This window comes from Haliaeetus leucocephalus, unplaced genomic scaffold (assembly GCF_000737465.1).
Source record: "Haliaeetus leucocephalus isolate CR32 unplaced genomic scaffold, Haliaeetus_leucocephalus-4.0 Scaffold162, whole genome shotgun sequence".
NCBI classification, from domain to species: domain Eukaryota; kingdom Metazoa; phylum Chordata; class Aves; order Accipitriformes; family Accipitridae; genus Haliaeetus; species Haliaeetus leucocephalus.
In genome coordinates this window covers 3,812,311-3,839,923 of record NW_010972598.1, presented here as the reverse complement: position 1 = coordinate 3,839,923, position 27,613 = coordinate 3,812,311, and positions in this window count along the sequence as shown.

Genomic DNA, 27,613 nt, shown 5'->3' with positions numbered 1-27,613 from the left:
CAGAAAGTATTCTAATAATTTTATTATTAGGAAAATTATGTCATTAAAAGGCCCAGACAATTTAAAAAGAAATGTAAGAAGTAATATGTAGAGTGCATCATCAATACACACTTTCTAGATCCTATGTTTATGAACAGTTGTATTTTGCATCAGCAAAAGTAACAACTGAACTCATGTGCTAGTAACGCTAATAAGGAGATGTCTGTTTTTCACCTGCACTTGGAAATAATGAATGGCAAAGTTCATTCCTGAGAATGTATTGTAGTAATCATTCAGATTTTATAGCAGACAACTGGAAAAATACACCAACAGGCTCTCTTCATGTTTTAATATTGTTGTTTATGATGTCTTGAAAGAGTTTGCCTTTTAAAAGTTGCTGTTAATATTATTTTCTTCCACAAACGTCAAGATTTTTTAAACATTTTTATTCTTTATTAAAAATATATCATGGATTTATTTGTCGTATTTTGGATCTTTGTTCAGTTCCTTTGCTGTACTGTATCATTCAGTTAGGTGCTAAGGTAATGCATATATTTTATTTGCAAATCCATAATTAGAAAAAATTGTCATTTCTCACTGAACACGTTTTGATTTATATGAAATAAGAGCTACTTTGGACCTGCAGTATTTAAGGAGGCACCAGAAATTTTATGAGTGTATAATCTGTTGTAGAGACCCAGGATTCATTTAAGAGAATCCTTAATGAATTGAATGGTTAAATGTTATCTAACTAGTGATATCATTAATCTGAGTGAAAACTGTACTTATTCTGGCTTCCTTTGTAAGTAGCATGCAGTAATGCCAATATCCCCTAAAAGTATTCTATTCAATGTTTTGGGGCTATTTTACTGGACATTTTATACCTACCTATTCCGTGAACTTTGGGTACCAACTTTAAATGTTACTTGTTTGATTTCTGTTATTTTTCTTTGTGTTAGAAACGTGGTATCCATCTCCTGATCTGTTGACATGAATACTTCAATGTAATTCTAAAACCGGCATGTCATGGTCATATGGTGTTTTCACTACAGATTCAGAAACCATTTAAAAAATGTACTTTATATTTATAAGGTGAACCTGATTCTAAGGGTCATCCAGAGCTTGAAACAGAGCAATTTCACATATGAAAATAATTCAGTAACACATTGGTTCTTAAAAATAATAATTAAAGAGCTTAGGCCTAACATCATTTAATGGTTCTGACAAAGCTGCTTGATTAAAGATGCCCAGAGAAGATTAATGACTGCAGTAAGTATACGACCTTATGGCATCTCATAAAATTGTTCTCTGAAAAGTTTAATGTAGACTTAATAAACAGTAATTATTGCTTCCTACCATATGGTTGATACCAGGTATGTGAGGGTGGAACCCACTTGAAATACTGTTCACAGGCTTGGGTAAGTTGAATAAAAACATTAATTACTTGTATCATGAAACATAAGAGGTGATTGCTCCTAGGGGATATGTCATGCTAATAGAAATACTTGGTTTCAATGGTAAAAGGGTTGAGAAATGTTAAGAATTTTTATTTCCATAGAGGTTTCTTTGTAAGAAAATCAAAGCATTTGAAAGATGGGTAATTATTATTCCAGTTTCAAACTACTTAGTACGAGAAATCGAGAAAATAAGGGCCAGAATTTAGAAGTTATTTTTGTATATAAAGATAGACATAAGCATGTGAAAGATGCCGATTTCCTTAAAGTGTGCCTTAAGATTTTGGGTGCTTATTCCTCTGGGCATCCATTGATTTCATTGGCAGCTGATCAAAACCTAACTTAGTGGCAAGCTAAAGACCAGAACATATTAACAGAACAATAACTCAAGTATTTCAGACTCTTCTGGAATCAGATTACAACATTGCACACCAAAACCAGGAGTCCAAGCCCCGGGAATTAACTGAATTTTTCTAAAGTTCTACATTATTCAGGTTGAAAGTAGCCTTTGAGATTGCTTAACTTTTAGTCATTACCCAAGGTGGTAGGAGCCAAGTGGTGTTTTGTTGGCTCCATCTGTGGAGCTTCCTTTCAATCATCTGGTCCATCCTCTGGAGAAGGCTATTTTTCTCTGGTTGTGGTTTTACAGTCACTTCAGCCCATATAGTTCTCCATGAACTGCTTGTACTTTCAGCATAGGTTTTTAACTCAGTGGAAAATGATAGTTCAAAACAGGAAAAAAATATTACAGGAAATACAGTACCTTCCTTTATTATACCTTATTATATGTGTGCAGTAAGGGTATGTTTTGTCAATAGCACAATAATATAATAGTAGAGCTCAAATAATGCTCAGTCTCTTCTCTGCTTTTTTGTTATGTTACTCTGTCTTAAAAATGCTCTTGTGTGGTTTGCATTCCCTGTGCTTTACATGCTTACTCAGAATCTCAAAGGGTGAATGCTTGTGAAATCATACTCATCACCATCTGTCAAATTTATTTATCCTCCTCCTCTGTCTTCAACCAGAAGCTTGTTTTCCCCATCTTGTTATTGTTTTCTTTCTTCTATGAAAGTGTGTCAGGTTTCTCCTGTAACAAAATAGGTCAACAAATAATTTAAAATGAGAGTTTGACATAACTCCCTTTAGATTAATGCTCTTTCAGTGAGTTTATAAATATAAATACACCAGTAGAGTTCCATTTTTTTGGTCAGAGGTAATATATCATGGGTTGGTACTAACTGAAGACAAATTGGATCTCACTGTTTAATTCAGCAGGAGCTGAGTTAGTCTGTGTGTGTTAAGAGTCATTTATTGCCCTCAAACAGAGGATGGATCTAGCTAGGTTAGCTGGTTATATTCAGGTACTCCAAAGTACTTTTTTCCACATGTAAAGTTTATATGCTGTTATCTTGTCTTTTCAGATAAGACGTGCTCATTTTAGTGGAGTCCTGGGCAAAATCGTCCCTATTGCTGTTATGTTAAAGTTGGAAATTAATTTACTGTAAAAGTTAATCTTACTGTAGTGGTTCCTCACTGGGAATTATATAGGCAAAGTGAACTATCTTGCAAGTCCTGCTTGCTTCTGTACCAGCTGAGGTCTCCCTGAGATTAGTCTTTCTGCTCTCCATTCTGTGTGGCTGGGGTAGAAGGGAGGTGTCCTGGTTTCAGCTGGGATAGAGTTAATTTTCTTCCTAGTAGCTGGTATAGTGCTATGTTTGGGGTTCAGCATGAGAAGAATGTTGATAACACACTGAAGTTTTCAGTTGTTGCTAAGAAGTGTTTAGACGAAGTTAAGGATTTTTCAGCTTCTCATGCCCAGCCAGCAAGAAGGCTGGAGGGGCACAAGAAGTTGGGAGGGGACACAGCCGGGACAGCTGACCCAAACTGGCCAAAGGGGTATTCCATACCATGTGACATCATGCCCAGTATATAAACTGGGGGGGCGTGGGGCTGGGGGGCAGACTGCTGTTCAGGAACTGACTGGGCATCGGTCAGCAAGTGGTGAGCAACTGCATTGTGCATCACTTGTTCTGTATGTTCCAATCCTTTTATTAGTATTATCATTTTATTATTGTTATTATTATCACTATTAGTTTCTTCCTTTCTGTTCTATTAAACTGTTATTATCTCAACCCATGAGTTTTACTTTTTTTTCCCCAATTGTGTCCCCAATCCCACTGGGTGTGGGGGAAGTGAGTGAGCGGCTGCATAGTGCTTAGTTGCTGGCTGGGCTTAAACCATGACAGGAGGACACACATTAGTGCCAGATTTTGAGGCAGGCCAGATAGGAAAAGCCATGGTGTTGTTCAACAACCTGCCCAAGAACTTTTCCCCTCTCAGTGGAATAGTCTTCCAGTTGTAACCAATTTACTCCAGCTCAGTGAGAAGACCGTTACTCATAATACTAATCCCAAACCTATTTGTCACTTCGATTTCACGTAATCATGAATCTGAAAGTTTGTCTTTTAAGTAGTCTTTGTCCTGTTATTCTGCACTACAGGAAATCACACTGCCCCGTAACTGAGTTACCAAGCAAGAAATTAACACCTGTGAAAATATTCACTGAAAGTACTGCAACTTCTCTAACAGCAGTAGAAGTTGGGTTAAGGTGAATGTTTAATAACCACTGTTGTTAAAGCCTTGTTTAATAGTATTTACTCATTTATACAGACATATGGATTCTACAGTGATAGATATAGTGTGGGAACCTGAACGGGAAAGAAAAGATCTTTAATAACAACATGAGAAACTGAAAAATGTTGCAATGGAAATCTTTTGAAACATGCAAGGAGAGATGTTCAAATGAGAAGAGGAAGGAGTGTGATACCTGCTGCGCTCCTTCAGATATGCAGATTCATTTACTTCAACACGTTTTTGCATGTACTTTTTCCAAGTGGTGCTGTGTTATTCAATTCCATATGTCAGTAATGTCAGAGAGATGTAGCGGACAGTTACATTAGCCTCATTAGACAAGGCAGCTGCAGCCCAGGAAAATAGTGAATGAATGACTCACACTGGCACAACAGAAGACAGGCAGCATTGCTTCACTGGCTTCATTACACTTTTCTGTCACTTGTGTGGGGTGCTAAAATTGATACTTGGTTGGAAATTGCTCTTGTTAGCAAAGACAACTATTTACCTTTTCCTTCTTCAACTCCTAACAAGTGTTCTGCTTTGTAATGGTCTAAAATCGAAGGGCGGCAGAAAGCTGTGGACCATGTTCCAGGTGCCTGCTACTGACAGCTACACAGGCCTCATAATAAAACTCCCGTTAGAATGCAAATCAATTTATAAACTAACAACTCCTCTCTGGAAATTCCCCATTGGCTCTATAATTATCTTTGCTACTTAATTATTGATTATTAGTGTGCCAAGTCCTGGCTTAATTTGGGTGAGGAGTATAGCCACTGGCAAGATAAGGTTATAATTTGGAGATACAAATGCACATTCCTTTTTAAAAAACAATCTTTGCTTCAATGGACCAAAAAGAGATATTTATGTTGTCTCGCTCTCTTCAGTTGTGTATTTTGCAGTAGCTGCTGACAGACATGCATTGGCTTGCAACGACCAGGTGAGAGAGTTACAGGCTGTGGAAGGTATGGTTCCATTTGTATACAGCTTTATATTACTTCTGTGAGGTTGAGTTTACTTTTTACTCAAACTTCCTGCTTGACATTCATAAAAATCTTTTAAATAAACCTTCCAAGATTCCTCCTAAATTTAAGTCACTGTAATTGTCTTCAGCCTGTACCTGAGAAACTATGGTACAGGTTGGCAGAGTGATTTGTCCAACCTTCTGCAAGAAATCAGAAGAGACACAAGCAAACTCCATTTGTTTTTTATTACAACTGTGGTGTGTTTGTTTCTGGAAAGTACCTGCAGCATCCTTGGTCTGTTGCATGGACGCCCATTTCTATTTGCCAAAAGCTGCCCACTATATGACCGAGTATGTAAACCAAATCTATGAGGTCTGTCTCTGTTCCTGACCCCAATAATATGAGTATCTGTACTGAAACACTTGCCCAAGCTCTTTTGCTGAATTGGAGATTGGTTCTTGAGAATTTGGTCTGTCTGATGAAGGGCGATGGTCCTCTAGATTGATGACAAAATGAGTAGTCGGGGGGTGGGGGTAGGGCTTTTTCTTTTTTTTTTTTTCAGCACAGTGAAGCGTAAGCACAAGATGTGGTGACCAGGAGCTTGATGTTAATTGCTGTGCTAAATATTAAGCAGAATACACTATGTAGCTTTTGGAAATGTTAGGGTGTGCTTGGAACAGCTCTGGAACACCTTAAGGTTTTGTCCCTGACTTAGAGATACGTGGCCTCCCATACCTTAAACTGCAGTCAGCCTGCCTTCCAGTTTTTAGGAAGCCTATATCTGTTCTGTCAGTATCAGCTCATATTATTGCTGTTCTGCTAGTTTGCAGGAAAAAGATTACTTTTGTCTTGGTGCAGGGTAGATGCATGCTTCATATCTGGCATTTCTGAGTCTGATCTTGATATATAATAATACAAAAGTTTTAATTCTTTGCTTGTAAGTGTATTTAACTTTAAATGAAAAAAGATCATTGACTGTGGTATTTGAGACCACAGCCTGGAAGCACCTGGGGAGAGAACTGACAAGGAATGAAGGAGGAAGAGCACACAATTGAAAATGCCATCTACCATGCTAAGAGCACTAAATGCACCTCTGAACCTCCTGTCTAATAAAGCACATAGCAAAGTTAGGAAGGGAGAGAGAGGGCCTAGAGAAATGGTCAGGAAGAGCAAGAGAAATGGGGCACTTCAGTTTGGAAGAAAGGTAAATGAGACGTGATATTCCACTATTTCTCAAACCATAAATAATTCTGAGATAATGAAGGAGGTTTATTCTCTTCCTCCCCTCCCTCCCCCAAGAACTGATGATTACCCACTTTAATTAATTGACTGTATTTTTAAAACACACAAAAGCACACAATTCAGAATCACATCATGATATCCTTTTGGTTTCCATAGCATAACATAGGACCAGAAGGATAAAGAGTCTGGAAAGGGGAAGGGTTGGGAAAATGTCTTTTTTATACTGTTAAACTGTAACATGGCTATGGTAGAACAGTTAAATGGGATCTCAGTTGCATATACTTAAAAAGGGATTTGATCTGTTCATTGATTTTGGTCTAAACTTCTCTGAAGCATGGGTTTCTTCATGGTCAAATTAGCTATTTTGCTTTTTCCTTTATGATGACTATTTCACTCAGAGCTTTTGGTGATTTCACAATAACACTTCAACATAAGCAAAAAAGAAACTCAATGTACTGAGTTTTAACTCAACGTGTTGAGGTTGAGCTTACACAAAGACAAAGAGAAAAGCGGGATGAGATCTTGTGGAGTGAAATAAACCTGAAGTTGGCCAGAGTAGTGTTTTGTCTCTGAAAAATGCCGGCAAAGGTATTATTTTTATTCCAGAAAAGAACAAATAAATAAATTCCCCTGGAAACTGATTGTTTTAAAAAAGAGTAGTCTCAGTTTTCTTACTCAGAATTTTAATTTTTAACAGATAAAACATATTTGAGAAGTTATTTGGAATCAAGGAAATGCTCTCTATTTAAGTCTACTCAAACATCCATGGCAGGATAAGAGGGCATTGAAACAGCTGCAAATTATCTTTTCAAAGGCAGAGCACTGAAAAGCGGCTTTTTGCAAACAAGGATCAGACTTTTTGTGCCTTTCTCACTAGAGGAAGTGGTATAATTACTAAGGTGTGTAGCTCTTTTTGTTCTCGGTAATTAGCACCAAGAAAATGTATTACCATAGCAGGGGGTGTTCTATCTTCTTGAAGTATTTAGGAAATGAAAAATAGGCACTTTTTTTTTTCATTTAACAGTTCTCATTTATCGATTTAATGTATATGTGTGTGAAATTCAGCTGATACGTATTTTCTCAGTGTGGAGAATGACTGTTCAGCCTTAGTAGCGTTATTTGCGCGACAGGTAAATCTCTTGTTTCACAGCAAAAAGTGGTTTTGTAATGTCTCTAAAATTATCATACCTGTCTGTAACAATCATTTATTACCAGTATTTTCCTGCAAATAAAACAGTTGTCCAATAAATGCAAGCTGACCTGCAGGATTTGTTCAGCAGGTAATTGTGTTATTGGTGTGATTGTTGATGTTAGCTTTTTATTGACTGCTTTGTTTCATTTAAAAGAAATGATGCTAGTAGTTGTATAACGTACTGCTGATTAAAGAAAGAAGTACCTTATTCTGTGCTTGTTGATGTAAATTATTTTTTTATGTTATAAGTAATGGTAATTTTGCAGTATTTTTCTGCACAGATAAAGTATTACCTTCCTTACTTCTAAGTCTCAAACAGACAATAACTTGGTGGTCAAGGTTGCGCTCAGGAAAAAATCCACACTGCAGGTTGGACCTACCCGCTTTAAACCTGACAGGCAGAACCAGCTCCACTCTCCCAAGCTTGCACTGGTTGCTGTGAAGACTGGTTTCTGCAAGGTCCACGGCAAGGAGCCACCACTCACCCCAGATGGGCTCTGTGCCGGGAGGGCTGCTGTGGTGCTCAAAAGCTGAGAGTGGAGCAGAAACACCTGCACCGCAGCTGGGCAAGGAGGGAAAGGCACGCGTGGGTGTTAATACCATGGTTTGCTTTCATGGCAGATGCCAGAAAGAACGTGCAGAAAACAAATTGGCTGCTGGAGTGATCTAAGGGGGTACCCCTTGCCTGGGCCCAGCTCCACTGAAGTCATCCTCCAACTCTGTCCTCTGCTCTTGACACTTCTGCTATGCTTCATTCGTCACATTTTATCCTCAGGTGACTATGGTCAGCTGTCTTCCTCACAAATGACAATGATCTCTCTCCAGCACGGCCTCATCTACCTCTGTTCAGTCTTGCATTCCAGCCTGTCTCTTGGGTGTCTGTTCTTGAGTGTGTTTTGTGAACTTCAATGTAACTTGAACAAACCAGAATATCCTTAGCTTCACTGAGGATGATATAAGCAGTTTTCCAGATCCCCCTGCTAGTAACCTTTGTATCTCTCCTCTCCTTTATTCATATTAGCTACTATCCATAGTAACTATAAAGCCATGTTCTACCTACACGTAACTTAACCTTTTCACTTTGTCCTTTTTTGGTCTTTACAGTGCTTTGTGTAGATTTCACCTCCATTTTCATTGTTCCATCACTGTCTTTCCACCAGAGAATTTATTGTATTTTATTTGCAGGTCGCCTCAGCTGTTTATGTAAAATTACTTTTTCATAACTGCCTTAGTTGTGCTGCTTTATGTGAATCAGGTTGACATATATGAATTACATATTATTTTCCCCTTTTCTCACATCTGTCTACTTGTCTTTTTGCCCTTGCTTTATTTTGTGCACCCATCAATGTAAGGATTTTCTGAATGCTCCAAATGTGCTTAGCACATAAATCTCAGTTCCTGATGATGCCTCTGGAATGAGGATGCTGATTAGGTGGCACAGTGCTAACCATTAGCACCTATTGGATCAGCTTTCATATACATAGTTGTAAGTAAGTGAGGGAAGAGGGCTTATTGATCTATTTGTTAAACAAGAGCTCACCTATTTCAGCAGTCTTTCAGATTTTGCAGAAGTTACCCAAGAGACTTTAGAGGTTTTCTCTCTAAATTTTTTTTTTTTTGACATGCAGAGTTTTGTTCTCTATATGTTTCATTGTGTGAACTCAGTCTGTGAATCTTCAGGTCATTAATCTCCTTGCTTTCTTATTCTTGCTAGTACATGTGATCCTGTTCATTAATCAACTCCATGCTTCTCATTTGTGGTGTCACATCTCCAGAACAGTTAAGTCCCTCTGTGTGTTTCTTTAATTATCTTTTCCATTTCTGTCTTGTGAATCTTTAACATTATTCTGTCATGCTCAGAAGCTTTGTTCCTGTCAGCAGCAGTGGGATCAGAGCTCAAAAATTTCTGATATGTATTAGCAAAACCACAGTATCTAGACAGATAGAAGTAAACAAACTAGCCATATCTTCCAGGGACCTGGGTAGAACGGCGTTCAGACGTGGTAATGTGTAATACTAGTGAATTGTAAACCCATGGGATTTGGGAATAATGAAAGATTTTCTGGGGTTTGACTTCTGATAATTCTCATTTTTCCATGCTGTCCTTCACCACTGTATATCTGATACATGTCAACTGCTTTCATGGCATCTAATACTCACCAGTCAAATTTCATCTAGTTCTTTCATGGTAACTAGCAGGTATTTAAAAAAATAAAGCAAGCTAAACTTAAAGGGGGACTTGCTCTTATAGAATTAATACCAGACATCTTTAAGGCACATTTTCTTTTTTATGGATCCACAGGATTCTTCTAACTTGGCTTTGTTTTCAAGCTGATCTTGAATAAGAAATGGACTTCAGTTCTCTTTATTATAAAGTTTAAGAGATTTTTCTAAATTAGATATAGCTTAATACTGAAATTAGTCTTGAAGAGTTCCACTACATCTACCTGCCCAGTACAGAATCCCGCTTAGGGGACCTTGTTGAGTGGGGAAGGTCACCTTCATTTTCCCCGTGTCTGACTAAACCCCAAAGAAATATGTTTCTTTTATCCAGCTCAGGGTATGACAACTAATTGTACGGAGTGCTTTGTTACAGATAAAATATCTTGAGGTACATAGGTACCAGAATGAGATAGAAATCTCAGCATTTCTGAGATCATGCTTTAGCCAAGTACAAAAATCTGCAGCATTTCAAGGAATTTGAAAATAAATAGAATGCTGTATCTCTTCTTAATAGTGAGCCAAATCCTCATTAGATTTTTATTTTTCACTAGTTAGATAATTAGTTGCAGTGATTTTAACAAAGTCTGAGTGCACAGTGGGCTCTGGGATTTATTCTAACTTTACTACAACTGAAAAGATTTCTGTTGCTGCTAATTTCACAAAATAGTAGCCCTGCCATTTAAAGAAAACACTCTGGCTAAAGCAGAAATACTAAAATATTCTAACACTTTCCATTTGAAGATACATTATGTGATGGGCTGTAATGGTAAGGTTACAGTAAGAAATTACCAAAGACAGAAAGATATATGATTCTTACAGTAAGAAAAGATTAAACACAGAACGATATGTTGAAATCACTACTTTATTTCCTTTCTCTGCCTACACAGAAATGCTTCTTTTCTCTCAGCAGTGATGGCCCTCTGGCTGGGTGATTCTTGCTTTCCTCTGCCCGTGTCAGAAGTTTCTTATTAAAGCTCTTACCTCTTACTGGCCCTTAGCTTGCTCTCCAGTCAAACATACTTCAGCGCCTTTCCTCCAAAGGTCACCCAAAGGGCCATGTGCAGGCAATTCCACAAAAATCAGTCTGATGGTAGAAACTGAGATAGATTAGAAAAAAAATATAATGACACTACAGGAATCATTAGTTGTAAATGAAAAAAAGCACCATTATTTGGAGTTAGAGACAACATTTGAATTATAGCTTGAGCTAACAGAGCTGTGAAGACAAGCCATCTTTTTGACTAATGATCTGCAAAGGATGTTTTTCAGTATGCCCGGGCTATTCCGAGACAATCAATGCAATGTTGCTCTTCTCCAGATGTCCCTATTCATCTGCAAAACTTTTAGCACAGATTGTTCTCCTATTTGTAAACAAATTATTCAACAATCCCAGTGTATCACCAGAATGACAGACAAACAGATGTGATGTGCTATCAGAAGTGGCTAATTTGAGATTCAATAATTCTTCTGTGCACACTGCCATTTAGCCTTAAAGAGTAGAGGAATGCCTGATGGAAAAAGGCTTCATTTTAAAACCAGCTGGTCTGTTACTGAGCCTTGGGAATCTTGTATGTATATCTTGATGATAAAATCAGAGCAGCAGTTTTAATACCTTTTCTTTCTTTTTCTTCCATTCCTGTCAATGTGATTTTAGAGACCTTAAGTGATTTGTGTTGGGTCTTCTGGTCTTACTGCAAATTTGCCTCGAAGTTGCCTTGTTAAGGGAAAAATTGGAAAAGAAATGAATGACAAAACCTGACATTCTTCACCACTTGTTATTGCATATAAACTGTCATTTTCTTTTAGAAAAAACAAAGCTAAAATCTTTATTTATTTCATGGTCTAGTCTTAGGCATCTTTTAATGTGTGTAAAAATTAGTGTTACAGTTGAACTAGGTTTCTCCCTAGAAGATAGCAAATGGCTAGATTTTATGAAATACGTGTTTGTGTGTATGTTTCTGGAAAAGATTGTGTTTCTACATTTTACTTCTAAATGTCCCCTTTCTCTGATTCTGAGGAGATTTGAAGTAATATGTTTTAGATCTTGTTTGTTGTCTTTCATTTTGCCTGGAAAATAGATGTCCATACATGAGCTAATAGCTTAAAATGTATTACTCTCCATTTTAATACATTTTAGCCTCGCTCCAGATGGTTAGATATTACTTTGAGCAGAGAAAAGCTGGGGCTGTCTAGCTTAATAGTTAAAGTCCATGGCTGAGAGTGGAGAAGGAAGAGTCCAAGGGCTCTGTTTCCTATGCTTTTAATGTAGTACACATTGCATTAAAAACTCAGCTGGAAGCAGATTTCAGCACCGCTTGCTCTCTCTCTGGCTATTTGCTGTTGTATTCTCAGCTGCATGTCCCAGTAGAATGCCCCTGGGTTGAGAAAGGGCCTTACAGGTGGTCTGGGGAGAGTGGGATTTCACACAAAAGATGAGCAGCATTTTTTAATGAAAATGGATCACAAAAACAAACCTCACTTTCAGTTCCTATCAGTATGTGGTGTAACTCCAAATTTCAGTTACTAAGAAGTCCAATACCTGCTTAGGTCTGTGCTGTCTGGCAGATGGCTCTGACTGGGAACCAGGCGTCTCACCACCTCACTATTCAGCCTGTGTCATTTGCTTGTTTGCACAGGAGTCTCACGTCGAGAAAAATGTCACCTTCTGATATGTAAATGCCAAATCTATGTAAGCCCCTTAAGTTTTCTGGCTCCTGAAGCCTGGAACTTGAAGATCACAACCTTGCATTTAGGATATGAATTCCACAAAGTCCTGTGTTAGCAGTTTGTAAAGTCTTTCTGGATTATTTTCTGTCTAAAAGCCAAATGCGTTAAGGACACAGACTCTGCTTTGTAACATTTAACTTGAGGCATTCAGAGTCCAGATTCCTGAAATAAATACTCAAGATTTCTCTGTAACAGCTGAGTTAGGCTACTAAACACGGATACATAAAAGCCATTAGGAAATTTGGGCAGAGATTGGGACCTGGTGGGAACCCAACCACTGAGTGTGATGAAGGGCTAGATATGGCTCTTCAAAGCTGTTTATTTTGCATAGGAAACATATTTAATGAAACTGGACCCAGTGATATTTTTCCTGCATGGGAGTAGTTGTCATGAGGCTGAGTCACTTGCTTAGCTCTGATCTTGCAAATAATTGCTTGTATGTAATATCATAGCCTCATAAAGGGAAATGCCTCACCTCTACCTTTAGTTGGTTTCCTGAGAAGTGCTTTCATGCTCAAACACTTTGTAGACCAGAACCCCTTTTCCTCAAATACTAGACTATGGCTTGGAGGAGATAGAGACCAGGAAAATGCCTTGTCTGATTTTTTTTCTGTGAGGAAAGAGGTAGGCATTAAGTTGTCCTATGATTGTGTTTACTGGTAGACACATAAGTAACGCCAGGATTAAAAGGCCAAAGAGTGGCTGTTTTGGGCATATAAATATCAGGCTTAGGCTTTGTGCCCATCGTTTTAGATACTTCAATCTCTTTGTTGATCTAGCTCTCAAAGAACTATCTTGTTCTACCAAGTGAGAAAAACAAACAAGAGAAATTCTTCATATAGGCCCAATTTTGTTTCATTTAACTTAAGAAGGTATAAATGAGCAACTGAAGCTGACAAAGTTACAAATCTAGATCCCTAGTTGAAATAAGCTGATATAACTTTGTTGAAAACAATGTTTTTTTCATCACATTATGTTTGATGAGATTTTATTTTAGCATTGCAAACCAGTGTGAGTCACAATTATTCCTATGGAGCTTGAGAAAATAAAGGAAGCAGTGCAATAACAAAGATAACAAATGCAACCTTAAGATGCAAATTAGGCATAGAAATAGTAATAAGTACTTGATTCTCTTTTCAGCTAGAGTTTATCTTGTCTTGTTTCTGTTATGTACTTTTTGACAATGGCCAGAAATATATAAAGCCTCTGACTGATTCTATTTACCTTTTTTGTACTTAAGTAAGGAGTTAAAAACAGATTAAGGCTGATTATGTCTTCAGTGAGACCAAGGTAACTCAAGCATAACACAGAGGAGGAAGCAGAGATATACTGTTATAAATTCCTTGCCTAGGAATGAACCCAGACGTCAATTTACAGGTGCACCCAGCTTTGATTCCTGCTGTTTATTCTCTCAAAAAAGCAAAATAAATTCCATGTGGCTTGCTGGCTGCTAAATTTAGTTTTAATAGTTGTACAGACAATGAATAAGTAATGAGGGAGGGATGTGGGTCTTTTCCAAAGACTTGCTTTTGGGTTTTGCCTTTAGTGGACTTCTGGAGATTTCCTGAGAGATTGTTGGAAGTATATTTAGTCATGTTCCATGCTCTTGAGATGGACTTAAGAGATTGCTTCACCAGAAGTGATTTTTCCTGAACAGAATTTCTGCAACCTCCAAAACGCACCCTAATTCGTCTAGATGTTACACTGCCTGTGGCTTGTATTTTCTGCATAATTTTCCTTGACGTCTAAATGGCTGAGAAATAAGATTTTAAGTTAATTTCTTTAAGCAGCAGTTAGCAGAGAAAGGAAAAAATAACAGTCTCTGTTGACCATGTATTTCTTATTATGTATTTAGCATCATTCATAAAACCAACATCTATCCCTTTGGTTTAGGTGCCTTTTATGTTATTTTCAATACAGTCATCAAAGCATCACTCACCAGTTCCATCTAATCCCCAGAAAAATGCAGGACAGTGAAAGAAAGAAACATTTGTCACCATGTCCATCACTCACTTCTCTCATAATTCTCCTGCCTCTTTAAAACTTTTGGGAAGGGAGAAAGAGGATTCTGCACTATGTCATGGACTATTCTGCAGCTGATGGAAATAAACCCTTTCCAGCGGTGGACTCACAGTCACTGCATGTCGTACAGTCTTTTGGGCTGCATGGGCAGGGGCAAGGTGTGAGCAGGTGGGCAGTGGCCCCACAGGAGTGGGAATACAAGTAATGTACTTCTGAGCAGTAAAGTGACCATCGTTTTACCAGGCTGTCTCCCCAGACCAAGAGAGAAAGTTGGTAAAGATTTATGACGGCCCTCTGTGTGTTCAGTTTGGCAGGTTTAATTTAGCCACTCCTAAAGGTTCATCATATTGATATCGTATCATCTGGTGGTATAACCCCAGGGGAACGTTACACTTTTTTTCTGCTCGCTAAGGGTGCAACTGCTCTCCGGTGCCAGTACTGTGTGTCGTAGGCAGCCTGCACTGATCTGTAGGACTGATGATATTCCACCACCTAGAAAGGTTGTCACCGCAAAGGCGGGTAGGAGAGTTGGAGGCTGTCTTGCATGTCACGCCACCCATGCTACTAATAGGTGTGCACTGGAGGTTACTCTGAACACTGAATACTCCTGAGCTTTTTCCTCTGCAGATACTAGTCAGTCCTGAGGGCACATCAACGTGGAAGCGATTGACTCAGGCACCTATTTTAGCCTGGGACTGGCTTTACACAACAGCGTGGATGGAGCCACAGAGATCCAACAGTGTTCTTGTCCTTATACTATTGACATCCTGGTGTTTGTACTTTAACAACCATTTTTACTTATAGATTGTATTTTATTTTTAATTGAGCCCATGGCATTCTGAATTAATTGGTGATACGTGAATAGATGCAGCCCAGATCCAAATTTCTACTTCACATGCATAACTCTTATTAAACTCAATGGGAGAAAAATGTGTGTTCCTATTTCTAGTGTAGTAAGATCCTTAGCCTGTTACTTGAAGAGTAATCCTGAATCTAGTATTTAATTTCCTCACTAGCTATAGTGAGGAATATATATAATGGTATACAGCTTTAATGTGCCAAAAGACTTTCACATTAAGCATCTTGGTGTTATTTCCCTTTGGATGATAGAGAGTTAAAGGCACGATTGGAGTTAATGATTGTAGTCTGAGACAAAAGGAAATTCAGTCATTAAAGTCTTAAATGTCACCATGCAAGCATAGCAGCTATACAGCTGACAAAACTGCATTGCAGGGGAAGGACTCTATAAAGCAATTTAGCTTGTATGTTTTTTGCATAAATAGTTGTATTGCACTAAGGGCTTTTGGGTAACACTTTTTGTTTTCCAGATACTTTGCGGTAAGTTTTAGCTTAGTGTGAAATTTTTGTTTAATCTTTCTTTAAATAGCATTGGTATAATAAATGGAGAACTCTAATCTGAAGTACTTAATGTGCCAACACAAGTGGGGTGATCAAAACTTTTTAATGAACCTTAATGTTCTATTTTGCTAAAAGAGTCTACATTTGCTAAAAGATTCAACTCATTTTGGCTCATTTCTTTACCACGCGAACTTCTTAGAATTACTGTTACGAGACAGGTCTGGTAAACAGATGGCTGGGCTTCTGCCTTCTCTTTTGTATCTCTTCTGTTCTGAATCATTATGTTATATACATGTAGTACATCTGGTAGCGTAACGTAACTCAGCCATTACCTAGTATGTTTGGAAATAGCACAATTTCTGAATACCCAGACAAGCTTTCTTTAGTGAAACATCCTACTCTCAATTACCACCTTCTCTGAATGATGGAACTAGTTATTCTTATTCCATGTTCATTGGTTCTAGTGTGGAAAAATCTCTCATTCCAGTTTTGACTTTCTGTCTTTAGCCTTATAATAGTTACGGATAACTTTCAGTTCTTCATTCTGGTTCTTTGTAGGATGAAATGTTTCTTTCATCTGCCATTTCCTCAGTGGATGCATAGCATAGATGATGGTGCTCACACTTGCCATCTGCCTTTTCTCTTTTAATAGCAGATTAACTCACTGTTATTTTTAAAGCCCATAACTTGTGATAATGTAGTGCCATTTACTCTGAAACCTGTTTCAACTGCATGTTTTCTGCCTTTCAGAGACCCCTTTTTCAGGCATCTTACCACTTGTGAAAAGGCAACAGACGTGTTCTGCTAGCTTGTTTTGTTACAGAAAGCTCTTGGTCTGCACCAGCTCCAAATGTTCCCTTTCCGTAAGGGAGATAATTTAGTAATATTGCACGCATCCCATTGTGGTCATACAATCACTAGGAAGGTTAGAAATGTTTTCCTGTGGAACAATGTAATATCTTGATGGATCGAGTATATAAATATTTACATATATATATCTCAAGATATTACCTGTTGTTGCTACATCCAGTCTCATTAATTATATTTTCAGTCTGATGTCAGGGGAAAAACCCTGAGTAATTTTGTTTTCATTTTTCAGGATAGTTGTTTATTCTTCAGAATTAGAGCTACTGTAATTTGTAACTGTTTGGTTGATTTTGGTAAAAAGTTATATTTACAGTACCCAAACTTGCATGTAGGAATCTCACTAAGGATAAAGAAATCTAAAATGTGAATTTAGGATTTATATTTCAAACTTTCACAAAACAAAACAAAATCTGAAAGAAAAGCAGTATTCAGGCTGCAAGGGAGTTCTTTCTACTCTCTGTTTTACTCCAAAGTTTCGGTGTACTCCATTTGATCTTACAGTCTATGACAACTGCTTTACTGCAATTATTGTATTTCTTTCCCGTAAGCAAGATACTTCACCCAGAATGCAGAAAATCAATATACTGTTATTGCAAGACTGTCTTCAAATTGTTGTGAAACAGCTCATCCCTAAGCGTCAATACTAACTTCTCTGTTATGAGTATGTTTTCTTTTCACCCTGGTCCATTTATTGCAGACCTCACTTCTGCTAGCAGTGGATCAACTTTTTCCTTCAAACTCACTCTGTGTAAGCTTTCTTTCTGCTTAGCTCACTATCCTTAGTCTGTCTGTCTGTCTCTTTCTTCAAGGAATTAGTGGCTTTTTAAGGCATCAGGTGTTGATACAATCTATCAAAGCCCAGGTATCTGCAGGTCTCTAAACCTTGTCCCTCACACTGTGTGCTTCCCCTCCCGTCTCTCCAATTCTTATATGAAATTGAGTTTCTATTACATGCCTTAGAAAACCTAGTCCATAGACTGATCACCTTTTTGGTAAATAAGTTTCTTGTCCATTTTCCTAGGAGCCCGATCTATCTTAGTGTCAGTTCATGTTTTCTACTTTTTCTGAATCTGTCCAATTTTGTTATTTACTTTCCTGGTAGACTTCAGTCATGTCTCAAATTCCTCTTTACTAATGAATTGGGTTAGAAGCGTAGCTCTGATTCCAAATTTCCTCCTGTTTTTCTGACAGAAGGATGTGAGGAAGCAGGTCTGAGGCAGTTTGGTCTGGCTCAACAGAAGTGGCTTTTAAAAACTACCTCTTGCTCATCTCTTGTAAGTGATGCTGACCGCAACCATCAATCCCTCATTTCTTGCTTGTCATAGAACATAGAATATTTCCACTCTCGTATTTCCACCCTGATATTTTATACGGGGTGGGAGTTAGACAGTACGTATCTGTGAGCATATTTATGTGAAAACCTCCAGGAAAATTAAGCCTAATTAATTTGCTAAGTGGCTTAGTTAAGCAATGTTAAATGCCTGTATAGATACTCCAAGTCAGAATAGAAATGGTTGCAATGCTAGTTACTTGAATTTACTTTGGAAATAATAAAACTAAATTTAATTAAGGCCACTTTAATTCTGAATTAGTCTTTGACATAGTATATAAAAACCTCTATGAAAGAACACCTTTAGATAACTTGGATTAATTTTCCTCAGTGACCCTATATTGGCGAGTCCTTCTTTACAAGATTCCATCAAGAAAGAGGCTCTTGATGGTTAAATTTGTTAATTCACTCTCAGGTTTTATCAATACTTTTTTTTTTTTTTTGTATGATAGCATAAAACTACTACATTTTTGAGAAGCATTATCTTAGAAGATATTGTAACTTTTTGTTATTCAGATAGATTTTAAAGCTAATGAATTTCAATACATCAAATCTGATATAAAACTACTTTATCCTGGAGTTGTGAAAACAGGCTACATGAAATTTGTTTTCTGGATTCCCCAAATTGAACCATCTGCACCCACTACTGGGGCAACCTCCTGCTGTGCCAGTATTTTTCAACACAAAAGGAAGAAGAAAAATGCCTACTGAAAGCTATGACACTTGTCACTCCAAGTGAGAATAAAGTTAAGAAATACATTTATTCAACAACAACTGAATTAGTTGTCCTTCTGATTTCAATTAATTTAGCTCATTCTCCACTTAATTCTGCAGAATTTAGCACAGTTAAATTAGGAGTAACTTTTTAAAGTAGGTAGAATGGCAGAAAAAATCAAATCCATATACTTCTGGACTTATTTTGAACAAATAAGCTCAAAGATTGAGAATGCAATTTGAAGGGAAACACCACTGAAGAAGAAGACGTAAACACTTATCTGATTAATAAAAGTCAGAAGAAACTGGGAAGGTTGTGTGCCTCAGACTTATTTTATCAATAAGGTATAAGATCTGAGATCAAGTTTTGAAATGACGTGTAGAAAAAATGGAACAGTAATACTTACAAGAATTCTGAAAATTTGAGAGTTATAGATCTGACTTCTAGTGTCTCAAGCACAAGAGTATCAGCCCAGACTTACTGCAGTTTGTTCTAAGTTATTCTGGGAGACTGGTCCTGGATATATAGCCAGGGAAAAAACAGAAACATTTGCATGTGTTATCTTCTGCCAGTGTGTATGCACCTCAGTCATGGCTGATTATTTACAACAGAAGACTCACCAAGAAAAATATCTATCTCATAATGCTTACTTTGCTGAACTGCAGAAATTTGCAAAAAGAAGGGACTTCACAATTCAGTTACTGTACTGTAGAGGAGAGGGGGAAGGGACATTTGTATCAAGGAGTTACTAAACTGGCTTTTCCATCTGTTCCAATTTTCTCTTGGCATAAAGAGAAATAATGGCCCTATTTCAGGGGCTGGCAAAACAATTTCTATAAGTAATGTGTGTAAGTAGTATGAAATTTAAGTGGTTTGTGATTCACCTAGATGAAAGATGCTAGAGAGATGTGAAATCGTTGTCTTCATCATGGAAAAGGATCATTGCATTGCAAACAGTATGAATCAAAAGAATGGCTCAAAAGGCTGCCTGTTGGCATCTGATAGAAGCGCTTCGAATAGTCCCACAGTAAATATCACAAATAGACCCACTATACGGTAGCAGCGGTTTGCTCCTCTGTACTTAACATTTCCACTTGGTTGTTACTTTCTCTCCAGGATGAGATATCTGTCTATAAAGATGCTGCTCTTATTTTTTGTTAACCTCTGCAGGTTTGAACATTTCTTTATACATGTTGATCCAAAACAGCAGGGAAATACATGTGCCCATCTAGTCCATCCTCTACCCTGGGGCAGCTTTCCATTATTTTTCAACAAATCTCATCATTTAATCCAATCTGTATAATATAATCTTGGAGACCAGTGAAGGAAGCCCCTGCTTTGTAAACCCCGAATACCTAGAGACTCCTCAGGAGTGCTGAGGACCATCAGGTGACCCCAGAATACAGCCAAGATGGCTAATGTCACCTTGGTGTAAAGATAGACACAGTATTACCTTAGAACTAGTAACACTGAGTATCACATATAGCTTAGGAGAAAGATACTGAGGGGAAGTCAAAGTTTTCAAATCCATTTAATCCATTTTCACCCCAAATTGGTCAATTACCATTGTATCTAGTCTCAGTCAAAAGACAATAATGGACTATGAAAAATGCGTCTCGCTTAGAGGTTAGATAGCAAGTGCATGTGCTAATGCACAGACTACAAAGCTCAGTAAAGTACCAAGTGCACTACAAAGTGCAAGAGATATTTCACATCAAAACATGAGTTGCCAAAGAAAGTAAGGGAATCTTGCCTTTAGTCAAGGAAAATACCTATTTACTGTTAAATACAGGAGATGCTACCTAGTTTCAATACAGAGACATTTCACATAGTCAAAGGAGGGAAATGATACTTCTGTTAATCAAAAGGGCTGGATGGATCATTTCCTTGACAAGGCTGGTCCAGTATCAATTTCAGGGTGAAAGACTAATTCTTTCTGGTTCTCCTGGAAGACTGCAAAGGGGAAACTGCCTACAAATGGTAACTTGTTCCACCAAAACCACAGTCTAATGAAAGGCAGGAATAGAAATCTCTCTTGTGTTCTCTCCGGTAGTCATCAAAATATTAGAAGTCATTGCAATTCTTGAAAACAGTAATTCATGGGTTATCAAGGAAGGAAGCCAAAGAGGCTTGCTATTTCTTGAATCTTCTACATGTCTCCAAGAGAACCGTCTTCGCCAGACTTGTCTTTTGTCTCACAACAGGCCCTGAAATCTTCAGGGAAGGAGGGGGCATGCTGTGCCCCGACTTCTGCGTCTGCCTTTTGCAATTCTGTGAGTATGTGTTTGCATTTGCCTCATGGAGAAAAGGTTGTATCAGTTCCTAAGTTCTCAAAGGATACATAAAAATATTTTTTCAATAGTCATATTTTGCTGTTTTCATGCCTGAAAGTAACTGTTTTAGTTGTCATCAGAAAATTATATGCTTTCTATGGAATAGAATATATAGCCTAAATTCAGTGTTTTCTTCGATCTTTATTTTACTTAAAGAAGCTTTAAAATATTGAATAATTTAAAATATGTGAAACTAAAATATTGCACATTCAACAAAGCAGTTAGAGAATTTGCTTTAAATCTAGCTTTTATAAATAAGGTTTGTTTATGTTTAATACTAGGCACAGCCACATACACAATCCCTGTCATCTACACATAACTGCCAAATATAAGTCCCCAGAAGTCACATCACAATATACTGTATGAAATAAGTGAGACAGAAAAACTAATCTGCATAAGTGACTTTTCTGAATGTTCTTGGCTTTCATGTACTGTCGTGGTTTAACCCCAGCCAGCAACTAAGCACCACGCAGCCGCTCACTCACCCCCCCCTCCCCACCCAGTGGGATGCGGGAGAAAATTGGGAAAAGAAGAAAAACTCATGGGTTTTGATAAGAACGGTTTAATAGAACAGAAAGGAAGAAACTAATAATGATAATGATAACACTAATAAAATGACAACAGCAGTAATAAAAGGATTGGAATGTACAAATGATGAGCAGTGCAATTGCTCACCGCCCGCCAATTGACACCCAGTTAGTCCCTGAGTGGCCATCCCCCTACCCCCACTCCCCCCAGTTTCTATACTAGATGTGACATCCCATGGTATGGAATATCCCTTTGGCCATTTTGGGTCAGCTGTCCCGGCTGTGTCCCCTCCCAACTTCTTGTGCCCCTCCAGCTTTCTCGCTGGCTGGGCATGAGAAGCTGAAAAATCCTTGACTTTAGACTAAACAGTACTTAGCAACAACTGAAAACATCAGTGTGTTATCAACATTCTTCTCATACTGAACTCAAAACATAGCACTGTACCAGCTACTAGGAAGACAGTTAACTCTATCCCAGCTGAAACCAGGACGTGTACTCAGAAAAAACTTGATCATCTGTGTACAACAGAAAACACCTATTGATTAGCTGTAACAAAAAACCCCAATGGATTTATTCTTATTTTTACAATGTCCAAAAGCTTGCCAAACCCCAGTACTTCATAGAACAAATGGTAAGGCATATTCCATGTTTGGAAGACTTATCTTCCTCTTTTGGTAGTGACTGGAGGGTTAGTTAATTTGGCTTATTTGAACTGTCTGATATTTTTTTGGTAATCCTTTTCAGAGGTTGCTCTTGAAAGAATATCTTTAGCAATTGGATAAAATTGGAAAAAAATAAGAGGTAAAGAAAGGAATCAAAGTGGCAATAGATTTTTCAAGAAGGGGTTAAGAGTAGTGACCTTTTCTAAAGGCTAAAATCAGGGGTTAGCCAAGGAAATTAAAAGGCAATGTTTTTCAAAATAACAAAATAAAAGTCTTTTTTACATAGGAAAAGGACTCCGAGAAGCTCAGTTTAGAGGTTAGGAATTTAATATTATTTCAGCAGGTGAGATATTTGGATGGGCAATGGGAATACCACAGTAAATTTCTTAGATTGTAAAAGATGTACTAATCAGTGCTTATATTCACGTGCAGATTACTAAAGAATTAGAATTAGGAAGCGTCTCTGCCCTGTTGGATGAGACTTAATATCCTTTCCTCTGCAACATGTTGGTAAGTTTCCTGCAAAGCAAATATCCTAATCAAGATCTAATTGAAGGCCAGTTTTAGTAGGAAGTGTTAACACACATAGGTGAACAGGCATCTGTCTTGGAAAGTACTGTCAAAACAGAGCTATTTAAATAAATCACTGTTTTGATCCAGCATAGCCTTATGCTTATAATCTTTTGACTGTTGCTGACATGATGATCACATTCCTACAACATGAGACTGGATTTTACATTAGCTCACCAGTCACACTGAGAAGTGCAGTTTTATTGGAACTCTACACCACAAGATTAATTTCTGGTTTAAGATACCAATATTAACTGTGCTGTTAATGGTATGTTAATGTAATTTCAAGGATTGGCCCTTACGTAAAGGGGAATGATGAACTGAAGCAACAACAGTCCATAAATCCTTTAAAAAAATGTTTTGTACTCAACGAGTAGAAAAGCTTAAGTCCAGGTTATCCCGTTAAGAGAGTGAAAGATTTTACAGTTAGCACCAACAATTAAATCCAATCTCTGCATATGTACTGTAGCTATCCACCGTTACTTTTCCAGCCTGATCTTTCCAAGTGAAACAGTTTTGCCTGTGTCTGCTATGAGGAGTTCTGTGGAAGGATGCAGGAACCTGTGCCGTGGGTAAGCATCGTGCTTCGTGCTTCTGCCCTGGGGCCTCCTTACTCCACAGAGCTCCATGTCTGTCTATATGTACTACATATGTTAGTTAGTAATTAGAATTCAGAGATGTCTTCTTTCTCCTAATCCCATCTAGATCTTTCCCCTTGCTGCCCCTTGTTTTCAGAACCACCATGGTGATATTGCTTTCTTCTTTTCACTTAAGGCTGTGGTTGAGCCTCTGTCCGCAAAGGTAATGAAATGACAATATTGTCATTGACTTTCGGGGGAACAGGGTTTCACCTGTCTGGTCTTCTGAGAGAAATGTAAATACAGCTTCACAGCATCATTCTGTCACCCAGGTCCCATGGTTGAAAAATCCTCCTTGTTGACCTTTTCATTGAGGCTGTAGGGCTCAAAAGATAAGATAGAGAACAAAGTCCTCAGGCTATGCTCCAATTTCAGGATTTGAACACTAGGGATCAGCTACAAAAGGTTTCTGTTGCAGCACCGAATTTTTAGGCACCTTGGTATTTAATACCATGGGTCCTGAGATAGGCTGCCTATAAAATTTATGCAAAGAATGCTGTGAACAGAGAATGCTGTATAAAAGGAGAGTGGTCCACTAGAGCTGGAAAGCAATGGCCTAAAGCAGTGAATATGAAATGCTCACACCTACTAGGGCTTAAGTACCTCACTTAAAGTTTACTGCTTGGCACCTACATACTGTGAAGCTCCACAGTCCTGTTTACAGTATTGATGTAAGCAACTTCCCAGACCATAACTCAACAAGATCTAAACTCCTGCTGGTAGATCTCACTACTATGCTATAATGTCACTCTTGTACCTTTTCTCTTTTTCTGGTCCAATAAATAGTGAGGTAGCTAAGATGGAAACCTGCAATAACAGGGACAGAGTAACCCAGAAACGGAACAGGTAATGGTTAGACACTTATTCTGCAGGTAGGTTCAAGGCCTCTCTCCAGTCTTTGGGGAAGAATAGCTGCTGACCTGCAAAGGGGTCAGAAGCAATAGTAAACTCTCTTCCTTAAACCATGTCTTGTGCAGGACCTCACCCTGTAGTTCTAAGGAATTACTCCTTTATGAGAAATACTGACATGCTTAGCAGTGTCAAGGCTCATGCAGATCTTTGGGCATTAAATAAATAAATTAATAAGAATCACAGCTTTTAATAAGTCCTATTTAACAAGGGCCTACTGGCTTAAGGTAGCTCTAGGATGAAGTAGTAAATTTTGAGGATATAAAATCTCAATTTCTATCCCAAAAGGATAGTTATGTTGTCCAACCCAAAGAACACAAATGATTTGGAAAACTTCATTTGGCTCCTCTGTACTGGAATAAATGTAATCATCTGCAGAGAAAGTCAATAGAATAAAGTGGTGTTTACAGAAAAGTAGAAAGAGTCTGAAATTGTTTTAGGGCATTGAAATGATGGAAATGACTATTCCAGTTATACTTTCTGCTTATAATGAGATTTTTTTGTGAAAATACCTACTAGGGGAATTAGCTTTATGAGTGTGCAGTGACTAATGTGAAGACAGTCCCTGCTTTGGAAAGGAAATCTCTAAGAAGACACACACCACAAACCCCCTACCCAACCCCCCACAGAGATCAGTAGCAGAAGTTAAGGTAATCTAAGTATTTAAGATCTACTTTTCTCAATTTACAGAAATTGGTTTTGATCCCATTACACTTGCTGTCACTGTGAGATTTGCCTGTTGGTTGATGTCATGTCGGGTCCCAGCTGAACATCGCTGCCCGTCCCCACTGTGCTGCTGCTTGCTGCTGGTGCGGCACCCACTGGGGAAACCGCTGCGGGGCGTGTAAAGGCAGAACACATTTCTGCTGATGTGTTCATATGACACACAAGTGCTTTGTATAAAAAAAAATCTAAACCAGGTCCCTACAGGTAAGGCTATAACATTCATAGCTATTGGACATATACACATGGATGGAGATGAGGAGAAATGATGCTCAGATCTGCTAGGCAGATAGAAGCACAGATTTGGGCTCTGAAGCAGAGAGAAGTAGTCACTCTGTGCTTAAAGTGGAACTAAACTTTGATTTTATCTTTATTACAGTGTATTGGGTTTACATGGCAAGGTTTTGGTAGCGGGAGGAGAGAGGGGCTGCAGGGGTGGGTTCTGTGAGAAGCTGCTAGAAGCTTCCCCCATGTCCGACAGAGCCAATGCCAGCCAGCTGCAAGATGGACCCACTGCTGGCCAAGGCCGAGCCCATCAGCAACGGTGGTAGCGCCTCTGGGATAACAGATTTAAGAAGGGAAAAAAAAATTGCTGGCAAAAAACCTGGAGTGGACAGAGGAGTGGAATGTGAGAGACCAAGGTCACTGAAGAAGGAGGGGAGGAGATACTCCAGGCACCGGAGCAGAGATTCCCCTGCAGCCCATGGGGAAGACCATGGTGAGGCAGGTTGTCTCCCTGCAGCCCAGGGAGGTCCACGGTGGAGCAGATATCCACCTGCAGCCTGGGGAGGACCCCAAGCCGGAGCAGGTGGGTGCCCAAAGAAGGCTGTGACCCCGTGGGAAGCCCACGCTGGAGCAGGTTTTCTGGCAGGACTTGTGACCCCATGGGGGACCCACGCTGGAGCAGTCTGTGCCTGAAGGACTGCAGCCCATAGACGGGACCCATGCTGGAGCAGTTCATGGAGAACTGCAGCCCGTGGGAAGGACCCACACTGGAGAAGTTCATGGAGAACTGTCTCCTGTGGGAGGGACCCCACGCTGGAGCAGGGGAAGAGTGTGAGGAGTCCTGCCCTTGAGGAGGAAGGAGCGGCAGAGACAAGGTGTGATGAACTGACCCCAACCCCCATTCCCCGTCCCCCTGTGCTGCTGAGTGGGGAGGGGGTAGAGAATTCGGGAGTGAAGCTGTGCCCGGGAAGAAGGAACGGGTTGGGGGAAGGTGATTTAAGATTTGGTTTTATTTCTCATTATCCTACTCTAATTTTGATTGGTAATAAATGAAATTAATTTTCCCCAGTCAAATCTGGTTTGCCCGTGATGGTCATTGGCGAGTAATCTCCCCTGTCCTTATCTTGACCCATGAGACTTCATTATATTTTCTCTCCCCTGTCCAGCTGAGGAGGGGAGTGATAGAGCAGCTTTGGTGGGCACCTAGCCTCCAGCCAGGGTCAACATACCACAAACAGCTGACTTCTTTGTAAATGTTAAACAACATTGAGACTCAATAAACTAATCAACTCATTTATACACTTTTAAAAAATCCTCAAACATTTTGCAGAACCCACAGCAATACCTGCTGTTACTGAAATTTTGCCCTTTGTTTCCTTAAACCCTTCTCATTTAACATCTTTTCAGCTTGCACCTGCTGGTGTAGGACTTGATGCCTTTGAAATTTTATATCTGTTGTACTAGGAACAGTAAACTGGTTTGACCTATGGTCTTGGGAGGTGAAAAGAGAAAATAAATCTGACTATAAATCTGGAACAAAGAAATTTTAAGGGGAAAGCCTGTCCCAGAAGAACTGAAATAGAGGTGTGTCAGGGTATGATTTGAGGGAACAGGCTGATAAAGAGACTCTACGCAATAATTCTTTAAGCACCTAGATCAGTCTTAGTTTACAAACCCCACTAAATTAGATAAATTAAGTACATGTAGACCATTTGTTGTGTTAAATCTATTTTCTTTTCTATGTTTAGCTCCTCTTGTGAAGATTAAACACTTCATTTTGAGGAAATTGTTCTGAGTCTTTGTGGAGCTACAGGTCATATATCCCAACTGGAAGGTTTTCTGGACAAGCTAAATTCCATTTGTTTGAAGGCTTTGTTTAGAGAAACACAGGAGAAGGGACAAAGATGGAGGTAAATCAGTAACTAAATTCCTATTTGTTTGTTATATGTGTTTCTAATTTAAATACAAACAGTTAAATGACAGATTAATAGCTTACCTGGCATTCATTATTGATGAAATTGCCTTTGGATATACAAGCACTTATATCTCTGAGTGAGTGTGTATACATAAATATAAATATACATTTATGTATTAAAAAAACATCAGGAACATAAATTTTGCTAAACAGCTCTTTTTGTTGTCAGATTAGACTCTGTTTTATCTTTTTGTTTTAACCTTAGCTGTAGGGGAAAAACATGAAGGTGGGAAAAGAGCAACTTGATGGATGTCAGTTTGTAAGGTTCAATTTCAAGCCTATTGTAAACTGTTAGCTTATCAAGGGGTTTTAAAAATGTAAGATATTTGGGTAATAGGACCTAT